Below are 14,873 nucleotides of genomic sequence, written 5' to 3' on the forward strand. Positions count from 1 at the left end.
CCAATGTTCCCTGTAATGCATTTTCGAGCACAAAAATTGCTTCAGAAAAAAAAGGAGCATTTGGTAAAGCAATTCTGTTGAAATCAATGAAGTGGTTCACATACACATTTTCTGATACGAGTTTGTTTAAGGGGAGCTTATTTTAAGCTATTAAAGGGTGGACTTTTAAGGCAAAAAAAAAATCAGTGACTGCTCGGTATAGTGACTTAGAGAACATTGCAGCAGTATGTTCAGCAAGAAACCCTTCATTAATCCTTTCCTGTAATTCTACCCTATTCACCTTCTCCCTTGCCTGACTCAATAGAATGTAAAACCTGCTGTCAGCACAGTGACTAACCCAGAACCCATTCATTACTCAGTCAAGGCATTTGTAACATTGCTGATTTATCCATGAATAGAAACACAGTGTAAAGCAGGACTGAGGCGAGGTTCCTTCCCCCCCTTCCCCTGTCCTCACTGGTATAACTGCTGTTTGTGTGATGTACTTGAGTGTCAGAAATCATCAAGGGCTTTGATACATTCAGCATTATGAATAGCACTGGCATTTCATTCCTGCTAAACCAAGGAGTGGGAGTGGGGAGGGTGATGTTTGCAGCTGAGAAAAATTGTGCATCGCTTATTAAAAGCTGCTTATTCATAGAAAAGTGGGCACTGGCTGCCAGTGTAAACGTCCAGAGCTAAAAGCTTCTGTCCCGTTCACACTAAACAGAACAAGCTGACACACAATCTGAATCCCAAACAGGCCTTCATGTGTGGGGGAATGAAGCAGATTTAATGATGGACCTGGGAGGATTAGCTAACTGAGTGGTTTAGAAAGCTTTAAAAATATCATTTTCCAGTATACAGTATATGTTGTGCCAGAGTAAATTTAAATAGATATTCTTTTGCCAAACCGTTTTGGCAGTGTCTAGGTTAAACCTCCATAAATTAGGCATTGTTTTAGAGTTCCCTGAACTTAAACAGCAACTCTTGGGCTTCAGTTTTTCCATTTTTCTTACCAAGGAGTAAGCCCAGTGAACACAATGGTTTGCTCATCTACTTCTTAAAATATTCACTTTCTATTGATACCCAATCATGAAAAAACAAGACCAGACACGTAAATTTGATGAATTAAGAGCCATTTATTTGACCTATAATCTATTTTAAGCTAAGCACTTGAACTTCAACCTTAACTTCAAACTCTGAGCAAATTGATTAAAGTGAAAAGCCTGGTGTGGGTCCAGCTGAAGCCAGGTGTCAATCCTAGACTTCCTCTTCAGCCTTCCCTTTGGGCACAAACACCAAACCCTGAGGTAAATCCGATGATTCGAATTGCATCCTCAGTCCAGTCCTAGGAAGGTGAACATAAGGCACTCTCCCCCAAACTCCCTTGAATTTGTAAGGTTGAGCAAAAACCCCATGTCTACCCCAAAGGCAGTTTCTCTCACAACTCCATGTCCCTTGACGTGTATAAGCTGATCAAGAGCCTAACCTTTCACCACAAAGAGGTGCCAATGGTGCGTACCAAATAGTTTTTTAACCCCATATGGGCCAGTGAAACCTATCTAACAGCCACCCAAAGCCAATTACCAGTCATGGCACACAGGATGGAGTAGGCAAAAAAAAAGCCCGGGAAAGGGGGAGAAAATTTGTATCCAGCCCCAAAGCGACCAACAAAATTCATACTGCATTTAGGACGGGAGGATGGGCTGCTTCATGGGAAAGTGGCAGGATGGTGGGTGTCCTGTCCTTATATACTGACTCCACTCCCATTGCATGCCTCAGCTTGGTCCATTGGACCTTGTTTATATTGAAAATTCTGATCTCTTCATGGAGGGTATCAAAGCCCCACCCTCCCTCAAGGCTCTGCCAATCGTCCTGGTGTGAACTCTATAGCATAACATCACAGGGCAACATATAAATAAAATCAATGTACAACAATTCAGAGCATTTAAGGGGGGAAAGTTTATACAGCAGCAATAATTTAAACACCTATAAACATAATGAACAATTTAACAATTAAAAGAAATAGCTAAGCATTAGAAGAAATTAAAACAGTTAATGTGGGAACCTGTATGAAATTAAGCTGCTGGTAAAATTATGAAATCTATGTATCACTGTTATAAAGTTTTAATGGGGATTTCAACCATTTGATTTTCCATCTGAGGCTTGAAAGTTTTTCTGATTTCAACTGCAAAAAGAAAAAAAAATCAATAAAATTATCCGCTTTATTCCAAAATAGCTTTTGTCCAAACCTTTGTATATTTTCAGGATCATTGAAGAATTTTGAAAAAAATAATGTTGCTCAATTACCCTAATGCAATATGGTCAAACAGTTGTTTTTGTGATGATAAACTTTGATCCTTTACTCTAAAGCATGCTTAAAACATGTACTAAATGACATTCAACATTATAGGCCAGTGGCTAACATACCTATCCCGGACAAAGAGTTAGAGAGAAAGATCATTGGCTACCTCCAATCACTCTTCAACAAAAGCAGTTATTTAAATTCATTTTAGTTGGGTGTCAGGCCTGATTTTGTGACAAAGATTACTTTGATTACTAGGAAGATGGTATTTATCAAAAGAAAGACATTAATGTATGGTCACCTTGGTTCTCCTAGACTGTTCAATGCTTTTCAGTACTGGTATGTTTTGGATAGGATGTCTTAACTGGGGCCACTACTTGAAAGTGGTATATTTCATACTCAGATGGTTATCTCCAGGAGATGATACCAAGAATTAGTGTTCAACCCCTTGTTAGTTGTGCTTGGAGAGTCTGCATGGTTCTATTCTTTGTCCCACCCTTTTTTTCATCTACATTAAATTGCTTGCAGAGGTCAATTGACAACTAAGTCTAAGGTCTACTCAATATGAAGATGAAAACAAGCATTAATAGCACCAGGTCACTTCCTTGTTGGTGAAATGGTAAATTCTCTCTTGATTAAATAAACTATCCAAAATACTGAATCCTATTCCCCCAATCAGAATGGGGGAATATGGCAGCTGTCAGCCACTGCCTAGCCTTATTTCTCTTTTTCATAAATGCATATGGCTGTTCTAAACAATAATTGACTGAATGAGAGCATAAAATGAGATTCAGACCAGAGAGAGGTGCTATTGACTTGTGATTTCTCTACTTGTGATGGACAAAGGTCAGCCTATTTGAGGTGGGATCACACTAACCCTAAAGGATCAGGATCAATGTTTTGTAACTGTGAGTAAGGAACTGGCAAAACCACCTCTGAGGATTCCTTGCCTAAGAAAACAGTATGAAATTTGCAGGGTCACTGTAAGTGAATAGGCAACTATGAAGGCATACACACACACACACACACACACACACACACACACACACACACACAGAGAGAGAGAGAGAGAGAGAGAGAGAGGCTCCACATTGTTCTTTTATGACTGGATGTTCTTTCTGTTTACAGTGCAAATATGATACAATCAATGGCTTATGTGATGTCAGATATTATTTTCATAGCTTGCTCATGGGCTTCCCACTATGGGAATAGAATTATTTATTAGATAGTCCTTTGGTCTGAACTAACACAGCTCTTCTTATGTAGCATGTGTAAGGTAATGAGCAGGGGTGGGGAAAGCTCCCAGGAGATTAGTGTGTATGGATTTGCATGGGAGACAAAGAGTGTGCATATTTTTTTGGGAAGTGATGATTCAGGGCAGAGAATGAAACACTGGAAGGATGAGCATGCTGGTATTGAGGAGAGGAGTTTTGTTTGCTGAGTGGCAAAATAGATGTTCTGTTAGAGCAGAAAACTCTGGCTTCTAAACTTCTGTGCTTTGGGGTTTAGATCCCAAATCTCCCTTGTGCTTAGTTCCTAGGCTGGTTTCCTGTGTTTTATACTTGTCAGTTTGTCTTCTGAGAAATGGATGCTTTGTGACTGACCATTTCTATGAAGGCAGCCATTTTATCAATATGCACCCTACCAACGGCAGACTGCTTGTGACAGCATCCAGAATACTTTCCCAGAATTCCAAGGGCCAAAAAAACTGAGGAACCCTTGGCTCACAAACGTCTGAATATATGTGTCTGAACAAACAGATCCTTTTGTATTGATTACATGTACTTTAAAAGAAAGATAGAAAACAATGAAATGGCAACCTATCATACAACACAACTTTAACTGCCATGGCTCTGTCCTACAGAATCCTATGATTTGTAGTTATGTGAGGCACCACCACTCTTTGGCAGAGAAGGCTAAAAGATCTTACAAAACTATAAATCTCAGGATTCCATAGGATGGCAATAAAGTGGTATCACACTGCATTATTTCTACAGTGTATATGCACCCACGGTATGCATCTATATCCTGTGAAACCAACATGCACAGGCAGGGCAATCATATAAATCAGCTGGGCATTCTCCCCTAACCCAGTGTTGGATCCTCTAATTCTTTCAGTGTAGAGAAGGTAGTATTCTGGTTGGGAACTACATTGGCAACTTGGAAGCAATGCAGTTTTAAAGAGAAGGGATAAACCACTGATCAGCAAGGCTGAATATCTTACTCTCAGCAGTAGAAAACAGCATGTGCTCAGCTTTCCCCTGCACTTCAGGGAATCTTGAGTCATCAAAACTGTTCCCAACTGGCTTACAGAAGAAATGAATTTGGATAAATTGGCCAATCAGTTCTTAAAGGCTTGTGGTTTGGTTTTTACCTGCAGCAAAAGAAAAACATTGTTTCATCTAATTAGTTCTGTCAAATGTCTTTTTAAGTCACCCCCCTTGCAGTTGGGGATCTCATGCTGATCCAGTTGACATGGCGTGAATCTCTTTGACCTGCTACTGCTGTAGTAATCCTTTGATCTGAGCCTGTTTGCAATATGACCCATTCAGATGACTTCCCTAGAATAGCCCAGCAAGACAAAAGCCAAATCAGCTCCATTTATCTTAATGGGTTGTTTCCCCCCTCCCTTGTATCTCAGATATGAAGCCTTGCCAATCTTTTGTAGAGAAGAAAAGGGAATCTGTATATCTGATGGGCTTTGAACTACCATCTGGTGGTGTTTAATGTTTTTTTGTGCTCTGTTCTCATTGTGGTGTGCTGAATCATAACTTAGAAGTTCAATAGCCATTCAGTCACACAGCCTCAATTCAAGATGACTGTGTCATTATCAAAGCCTTGTTTACAAAATGCTGCCATGCAAACAAAGCAGATTTTAGAGACAGTTCTCCCTGAGGCAGAGTCTGCTGACTGAGAGGCATTCTTCCAGTGTGAAGTCTGTTTGTCTTACATCTCTGACTGCCTTTTGGGCACACAGCAGTGCTGTTTAACCTCTAAAATTACTGCCTGATACAAGCAATTGCAGGTGTTAAAGCCAGTGTAAAGGGTGTTTAACAAGGGGCAGATGAAGCACATGGAATTCTGTGGTCTTGGGATCCATGCTATTAGAAGGAAGTTAGCAAGACCAGTATCTATAAACCCTTTAACACCTCAGCCATTCAAAGCCCTCTTAAATATATTATGCATCCCTAACCTATGTCCTGTACATATATATGGAAAAAATCCCACTAACTGCTGGATTTTTTTTAATCTATGCTCTTTTTCTTCCTTGGTTATTAGAGTAACTCAAGTCTACAGAAAAATTTAGCATGAATTTCCCATGCAGATGCTATTTCATTTAGGATTTTTTAAAAGTTCTTTTAGCCTTTCCCATTCTTCCCCCTCCATTTCTTTGCATTTTGTTCTCTAATTCCCACCTCCAGTGTTAATAGGATAGTCAGAAATATGTGGTGTAGTGTGGTGTAGTGGTTTGAGCACTGGATTATGACTCTTAAGATCAAGGTCCAAATCTCTTTCGAGGCATGGAAACCCACTGGGTGACCTTGGGCAAGTCACATGCTCTCAGCCTGAGAAGAAGGCAAAGGCAAACCCCTGCTGGACAAATCTTGCCAAGAAAACCCCATGATAGGTTTGCCTAAGGGTTTCCATAAGTCACAATACATTTGAAAGGATTTAACAACAACAACAACAGGGATACCATTTTTCTATTTTTCTACTGAACTAGTTTCATCGTCTATTAAAATATTCCTGCCTTAACCTTCATGGAAGAAGTATGGCATACAGATTTGATTAATTTCATTGTATGTTCATAAAATGCAGTGTTGGAGGTGCACATAACAAGTTGATAGAAGAAAAGCTGCATGGAAAACCTTGGCTCACATGATGCAAAGACATTTCTGGATCACAGACATTGTCAACAATGGGGAGAACAGAGGCCAATTTCTTCATCTAGATCCTCCCACCCAAAACCAGAGGAGCAAGCCTACTTACCAGTACCCCATATTCCTTGCCGTTTTTCTCAAAATATCAGCAGGAAATGATGTCTTATCATTTCCTAAAACCATTTTTGAGAAGGACTTTTTAGGCAGGCCACACTGTCAGAAGAAAGCAAAGGCAAACCACCTCTAAATAAATCTTGCCAATGAAACAACCTTAGGGTCACCATAAGTCTGAAATGTCTTGAAGGCACACAATAACAAGAAGCAGAGGACAACTTCTATCTGAGTAGTATGGGTTTCTGGAATGCTTGGGAAGATGAAATAAGTAAAACACTTATTTCTATACAATTTGGATGATTTCTATCTGGTTTGGGGGTAAAGCTTGTATGAAAAATCAAACTGAACTTTTTTTTGGGGGGGGGAGTGGGGGAGTATAAGGGTTTGGGGGAATGGTGGGGCTCTATAAACTTGCCTGGTGCAATACAGCCCCATAGACTTTCTTGTGAGAAGAAGTCACTTCAACACAAAAAGGGACTTACAAGATAAGGTCCTTCAATAATATGTTTTATGAACTACCACATTCATTCACAGACCAACTGAACAGGGGCCTGTCTCCTCTCTTTGGATGTTGACACTCTAAGTGCTCAACTAATTTAAGTTACTGCGATGCTAGAAACCTGGAGAATGAAAAGAAAAAGAAAAGAGGAGGCATAATGTTTATGTGGGCAATGCCTTCATCCCCCCCCATCGCCACCTCACAGCTACACTCTTGCAGGTGGGCAGGTTTGATTTCAAATTTCTGGAGTCCTACAAACAAAGGCCTGTTACAGACTGCCAAAATAAAGCTGCTTCGGGTCTCTTTAGAGGTATGCTATTTAAATGATGCATGGGTCCTAAGAGTCCGGAGGTCGCGCCAAAGCCACACTCCATTCCTTAGCACTGGAGTGCAGCTTTGGTGCAGTTTCCGCATTCTTAGGATGCATGCATCATTTAAACAGCATACCTCCAAAGAGATCCGAAGCAGCTTTATTTTGGCAGTCTGTAACAGGCCAGTCTCTTTCTGTTTCTTCAGTCAAACTCTGTCCCTGCATATGATCCACACTGTTTGAATGAGAAAATGAAATACTTATCCACCTGTTTCGTTAGGTCACATCCATTGAAACTACAGTGCGCCCGTGTCATATGCAGGCGCACCATACGCGGCCTTGAATGGGCGCGCGCACCCGTTGTGCCCCGTGCGTGCCTGCATCGCCGCGCCGCTGCGCACGAGCCCCATTGTTTCCAATGGGGCTCGAGCATAGGCGGAATTCGCCTTACGCGGAGGGATCCGGAACGGATCCCCCGCGCAAGGCGAGGATGGACTGTACATATTCCTGAGACTTTGCACATTATTGGTGGCTCACCAGGAATGTCAGCAGAACCAATGCTTGATGCCTGGGAATTCTGGGAGCTGTAGTTCAAATACGTAATTTGTTTCTGTGCTCCAAACAACACGCAATATTGAAGAGTTTTCCACCTTGTTGTGATATCCATAACATTAACCCTAATTTGTCTGTTCATCAGCAAAATTCAAGGCAGAGGTATGGGCCGCCTGGCAAAATTGGTCTGATTATAGCAGCATTCACAAAATGACAATTCCTTCCAAACTGCATTTTTGGCCTTTATGGCTGATATACTTCAGTGAGTAAGGCTATTTGAGTAAACAATCTACCCTTGACTTATTTTGTGTATAGAGAGAAGATCGGCCTTTGATTGTTGTTTTTATAAACTGGAAGGCTGCCAGATTCTCTGAGAAGAGAAACAGCACATTAACGATAGCACTGTGAATATAGCTCTTGTTTAGTTTTCAGCTAAATTTAACCTTCACATATCCTCTTCCAGTTCCTGATAAAAGGTATCTCTGCTCATGTTTTCTTAAGCTGCCTGGAAAGAATTTCTGATATTCAAATTCAGTGGGACCCTTTTAAAATTCTTCTTAGAGCATCAAGTGTCAGTGGATTTTGACTGATGGGTTTATCTATTGAAAAGCTTCAATTTACGTTATCTATCAAAATGCATCCATCAACCTGTTGGCACCAGGATTCATGGTGAAAGAAAACTAGCTATCCTGACTGAATTCTATCAGATGGGCACATTCATGCAAACAAGGGAAAGGGATCAGCTATTATACAGATTGTTTTTATTTAAAGGTAAAGACTGAAGGTAGGCCCAAATATGCTGAAGGCACCAGATCCTGTCTAATCTTTGAAGATAAGCAAGGTCAGCAGCCCTCGTCAATACTTGGATGGGGGATGTCAAACAAATTCCAGGTGCGGAATATTTCAGGGGAAGGAACTGACAAAACTACTTCTGAGTATTCCTTGCCTAAGAAAGCCCAATGAAATGCATGGAATTGCCGTAAGCTGACATGCAACCTGAATGCACATACACATATACATGAAACATCTGTCAAACTGAGGATGGTGTGAGATACCTACTCCTCCCACTGTGCAGAATTAGTGAATGACTGTTACATTCATCCCCTTAAAAACAGCAACTCATCAATAAGGAGATGGCATTCAACTCATTTTGTCAGTAATGCGCTACAATTTCTCAGCATTTAGCAAAATTCACCCATGCTAGATGTGATAAGAGTCAGATGGTGTTTTTTTAAAAAAAACCAGCTGTATAGACAAGCTATCATTGCTGAGCTTTGTTACAGAAAACCACATGTGCTTTGCAAAAAGCCCACTTTCTTCCATCTGGCAGGTTGGAAATTCTGTATGTAAAATTTAGAACAGCAAGAGAACATATGGCCCCACCAGCCTTCTCCACTCCCCCTTCCCATCACTCGTTCCACTGGTTTTGACATTAAAATATAGATATTGAAAACTCAACTCAGGAATGTAATCTAGTTTTTTGCCACATTATCCCAAGCAGTGCTGGATTTACATACAAACTGGGTAAACTACTGCCTAATCTCTCCATTATGTGTACCCACCAAGCATATACATCAGGGGTAGGCAACCTGCGGCCCGCGGGCCGGATGCGGCCCGGCGAGGCCTTGGGACTGGCCCCAGCCCGGTCCTGCCGCCGATTGCCGCCGGGGCCTTTGGGGGGCAATTGTCTATAGAAGCCTCAGAAACATGCATTTATATTAACATTTTTTTAAAAATCAGCATTTTTTTTCGTGTGTCCTCCATTTTTTTTTAAAAAGTGTCTTCCATTTGAAAATTTTGTCCTACATTTGTCCTGCTTTATTTATATATTTAATTTTTTTTAAAAAAAAATATTTAATTATTTATTTTTTGGCTTCGGCCCCCCAGTTGTCTGAGGGACAGCAACCCGGCCCCCGGCTCAATAAGGTTGCCTACCCCTGATATACATCAATATCATGGGTCTTCTTAAACTGTGGTGTTTGTATGTGGGGTTGCTTGTACCCAAGGAAAAACAGTGTGCACCAAATATCTTTAAATCAGAGATTGTTAAAAGGCTAAAGGTGACATTCTTGAGATTGAAATGAACTAAAGAAAAAATGTTACTGCTGTTAATATATTTATATTCCTTCTCTTTAAAAAAAGAAAAGAAAGAAAGACAGGCATTTAACAAAAATACATTACAGAAGTAAAAGAATACATTCTACCACCTTTGAACTCAAAGATCCAAGATGATTGTCTAAACCTCTTCATTCAAGTCCTTCTCTTGTGAGCATTCACTTGTTCTTTCTCCCTGGTGAGGTCTTCAGAGGTGATTCCCATCTCTATTTTCAGTACCAGATATAGAGAATATTGTGGTAAAGCCTTATAAAACAAAGGTTCTTGTGTAGAGTTTCCAGGCCAGGACTATCTCTCAAATCTCAGAGCCACAACCTGATGTGATGCCACATGAGGCAGGCCCTGGTGATGTTACAAAGGCAATGTTACAATGAGCAGCCTCTGGAGATTTCATTAACAATGATATCTTAAGCATCAATCACAGTTACACAGAATATGTCATTCAAATCAAAACTACTAATACTAACAAATAAGGAAAACACACACACTTTTCAAGACAGCATTCTTGCCATGAGATTCCTCGCCCTCACATTGAAGACCAGAGAAGATTGTCAAAGCCTTAGGCTTGGGAACCCTAGTTCTTATGGCATCTGAACAAATGTCTTTCTTCCATTACTACTTAGTGCCATGATGTGTGTGTTGTTGTAAGTGCTTCTGCAAACCACTCTGTATTGAAGTATTCTCTTACCACAGTTTGTACATCATGCCCCTAACCATATGTACCTGAAGCTCCAAGACATCTGAGGAAGTGGCCTGAGGAAGACCTCTGAGAAGTGAATGAAAGTGCATGCTATAATCAGCCTACTGATCTTAAAGGCACCACATGACTCTTTCTTAAATGAATTAGGACAGTGATGTTGAACCTTTTAGAGGCCGAGTGCCCAAACTGCAACCCAAACCCCACTTATTTATTGCAAAGTGCCATGTCTCTCTGGCTTTCTAGTAACCAACTCTGCCACACTCTGTGCTGGGGCAACGGCACATGTGCCCACAGAGAGGGTTCTGAGTGCCACCTCTGGCACGCGTGCCATAGGTTCACCATCACTGAATTAGGACTCATGCATGGAGGGTCTTCCAGGATTTGAGGTAGTTAGATAGACATTAGAGAGTAGACAGGATTGAGGTTGAATTTTGAACAGCCAGATTAGAGGGAAATAACATGCAAAAAATATTGTTCATGAATCTCTTGAAGTGAGCTATTGTCTACAACAAACAACAAGTCATAATACATTTCCTAGGCCTTAAAGTGTTACAAAATTCTTGGCTATTTCTTCTACCATAGACAAACATAGCTTTGTTGTTGTTGTGTGCCTTTAAGTCATTTCCGACCTTGCACAAGGTATTCTGGGCAAGATTCATTCAGAGGGGGTTGTCTTTTCTTCCTCTGAGGTTCAAAGAGTATGACTTGTCCAAGGTCACCCACTGGGTTTCCTTGGCTGAGTGGGGATTTAGACTCCAGTCTACAGTCTTCATCCAGTGCCCAAACTACTAAACCACACTGGCTCAAACATGGCTACTCTACCAGGAGACTTGGTGGTGCAGTGGTTAAATGCCAGTACTGCAGCCGTTCACTCACAAACCACAAGGTTGTGAGTTCAATCCCAGCCAGGGGCTCAGGGTTGACTCAGCCTTGCATCCTTCCAAGGTTGCAAAAATGAGTACTCAGCTTGTTGGGGGCAATTAGCTTACAGTTGTAAACCGCTTAGAGACTGCTTAAGTGGTTTGAAACGGTATATAAATGAAGCTGCTACTCCTCTGGAAATCCTCCTTGAAATAGAAGGTGATTCAGAATCCTGTAAAGAGCTTTGGCTGAAAGACTCCTTTTCTTTCCTAATCTGACTACCCTTTTAGGTAACCGTACCTTGCTGAGCATTCAGCAGACCTATGTCTCTCACTTTCCCAAATAATTTACTCCTCCCTCCCCTCTCTATGAACTAGAAGACCCATCAGTACACTGGAGGAAGTTGGATGGATGGCTCCTAGAAATGTGCTGGAGGTGGCAAAGCAGCAGCGTACGAGAGAAGAAAATGGTGTTTTGTGAAAAGGGATTGGTATCGATTTCATTTGACAGATACTCAGGTCCATTATAAAAAGACTATCGTGCTATAAAATATAGTTCAACAGTGAAATCAATAACATATCAGTAGTGAAACCAGCCTTGATGTCCTTTTCTGAGTTATAAAACATATAATGCAACCTTGAAAAGTTTGTGCATTAATGACAGCTCATTCGTTACACTGAGAAACCACAGACACAGAAATATATATTTCAGCGGAAAGAAGGAACATGCAATTATGATACATTACAGGAAATCTAAATGAAACAAAATGAAAATTTACTAAGATATGAATGCATCTATTTATTCAGAAAGAAATGTTGGCTGACATTCAGGTGATATTTCAAATGACTGATACCTGTCAAATGGAGATTTTGGATAATTCCCCAGATTAAATAATTATCCAGTTTTCCCATGAAACCTGGGAACTATAGTCCAGAAAATTGTAACCAGGATCTCTAAGAAATAAATTTCACCAAAATTCCAATGAAAACAGGAAATAAGATGACAAGAAAGACAAGTGGGACAGTCTATGTCTTAAATCAGAGGTGGGACTCACATGGCCCTCCAGGTATTGCTAGACTACAACTCCCAGTATTTCTTACCATTAATTTTTTTGGCTAGGGCAGCAGAGAGTTGCTGACAGGCCCAGCCAATTTATTCCTCTGGAATGATGAACAAACCAGGAATTCAGAGTCTCATCAACACACACACACAGCCAATGGGATAGTATGCTGGTACATGGTCTTGCCAAGTTGCTGCCTTATCTTTGGTTTCATATGTGTGAAGACACACCCAACTAAAGGTGGTGGCAGGTTTGGGTGTGCAACGCCTGGTGAAATCAAACTCTTTACCCAAAAAGGCTCTGAAGCTGAATGTAAAGTTCAAAAGGGGGGAAATTTAATTTAAAGGACAAAAATAAAGAGTTTTCTCCTCCCCAGCTCTAAACAAAAGATACTTTACAGTTTCATCAATCTTCCGGATGTCATCTTTCTGGGTCTGATGTTGGTTTGCTCTCCTCTCTCAATGAAGCTGGTGCAGGGTCTTTCAGCTCCTGAATTCCTCTATTTTCTTGCTGATGGTAACTAATTTGGCTGAGTTGGTCTTGGTAACTAAATTGGCTAAAGTATTTGGCAACTGAAATGGCTAAATTGGTAACTAAAATGGCTAACGTGCAAGAAATGCCCTTTCCGGCTGTTTGGGCCTGTTTGCCACGAAAAGACAGCTCTCTGCCTGTTCACAGCAAAGACTGCTCCCCAACTAAAAGCTATCAGCTACAACAGAGCATGCTGGGAAAGGGCAAACCAAACCTAGAAATAATGCAGGGGAATCCTACAACTCCTCCCACAACTAATACAAAGAACTTTTCTACACTAAACATACTATGGCCTGAACCAACACAAAAGAAAATGCAGGGGGAGATTCAATCAGTCCTGGCAGGACATCACAATTTGGTTGCTTACAAGAGGCTCTCAGCTGCATGTTGCTTGGAAAGAAAGAAAAAACATTTTGTTTGCTTTATTTTTCTGTGAAGCTCATAGGTCAAGCAAGAAGGAGAGGCACTTTGAATTTTATTTATAAATAAAATAAAAGCCTTGCACTAAGTCCATACTTAGCCTTAGGTCACACTTTGGACTAATTAGTGGAGCAATATTTTTACACATCAAAATAAAGGTACTTAACATTTGACGAACTTTGTGCTAAGCTGGTTTACAAGATAATAGAACTATTTTTTTATACTCAATCTCTCTCTCTTTTTTAAAGAAGTTATATTTACAAGCAGCGTTTCTTTCCTCATCTGGTTCTATGTACTTTTCAAAAGAACTTATAGGTTTTCTCAGTATGCAAAGGGATCTTATAGCACCTCTTGAATAAAAGAAGTTAAAAAATTAGCTTTCGTATACAATTGCTGGATCCGCACTGCAGAAATAATCCAGTTTGATACCACGTTAACTGCCATGGCTCAATGCTATGTAATTCTGGGGATTGTATTTTGTTGACTACTATTCCCAAAATCCCATAGCACTTAGCCATTGCAATTAAAGTGGTATCAAACTGGATTGTTTCTGCAGTGCAGATCCAACCATTGTATATTTTCTCAGATGCAAGGAATTTTTCTCAAGTGTGCTAATCTTTTCCCATCAAATGGGCAAACAGTTTACTTCTAGAAGTGTTTTATATTTTCCTTTGGGTTTTCACTGAAAATGGAAAATGGGAGCAGAAAAATACACGTACTGGCACATCTTTACTGTTTGGCCAAAAGTTGCCAAGTGGCAAAAATTATTCTTCGTTAACAGAGTGCCAGTGGAAATTAAGATGTGCCCTCAATAGCAACTGTTTTATAACTAGAAAAAGTTGCTCAGGTCTCAAGGCAATATTTGAAATGAAGCTCAGAGTGTTAGGCATGAAACTTAATTTAATAATATCAGATGTTAGAAGCTGAGGAACTGGTTCATTACCACAAACACCCACGATTGAATTAATTTAATTGGTGAAGTAATCGTTGTCTGCGTCATTATAGAAATATTAGCTTCCAGGGCAGGCCTGGGGAACAGCATGGAGGTTGACACCATTGACTCTAGTGGGCACATTTTGATATTGGCACTTTCAAAGGTGCTCTTTTTCTTGTCTTAAAGTTGCCTCCTTGCGACCTAATTCCCCTCTCCCAATGTACTACAAAACTAACAACAACAACAAAAGAATTTCCTAACATATGAAACCATTTAAACACATAGACTAAAACATATAAACATAGGATAAACATGATGATTATACTGTGAAATCATCCAGACTTAAAACTGAAAAAATGGCAATTAAAAATCATAGTTTAAAATCAAGTGAGTAGGCCTCGTCCTTAATACTGTTTTAAATTCAGACAGCATGCTTAGTTGTCAAATCTCTCCCAGCAGATCATTCCACAGTCTGGGGGCAGCCAACGAAAAGGTCTTCTGGGTGAGTGTTGCCAGTCTAGTTCTGGATGTTTGATATAAGTAGCCCCCAGTTGACCTGAGTGTACAGGGCAGATTATAGAGGAACAATAATATTTCTTGCATCATGAT

This window comes from Sceloporus occidentalis, unplaced genomic scaffold (assembly GCF_023333645.1).
Source record: "Sceloporus occidentalis isolate IW3139 unplaced genomic scaffold, rSceOcc1.0.p SCAF_1, whole genome shotgun sequence".
Taxonomy (NCBI): domain Eukaryota; kingdom Metazoa; phylum Chordata; class Lepidosauria; order Squamata; family Phrynosomatidae; genus Sceloporus; species Sceloporus occidentalis.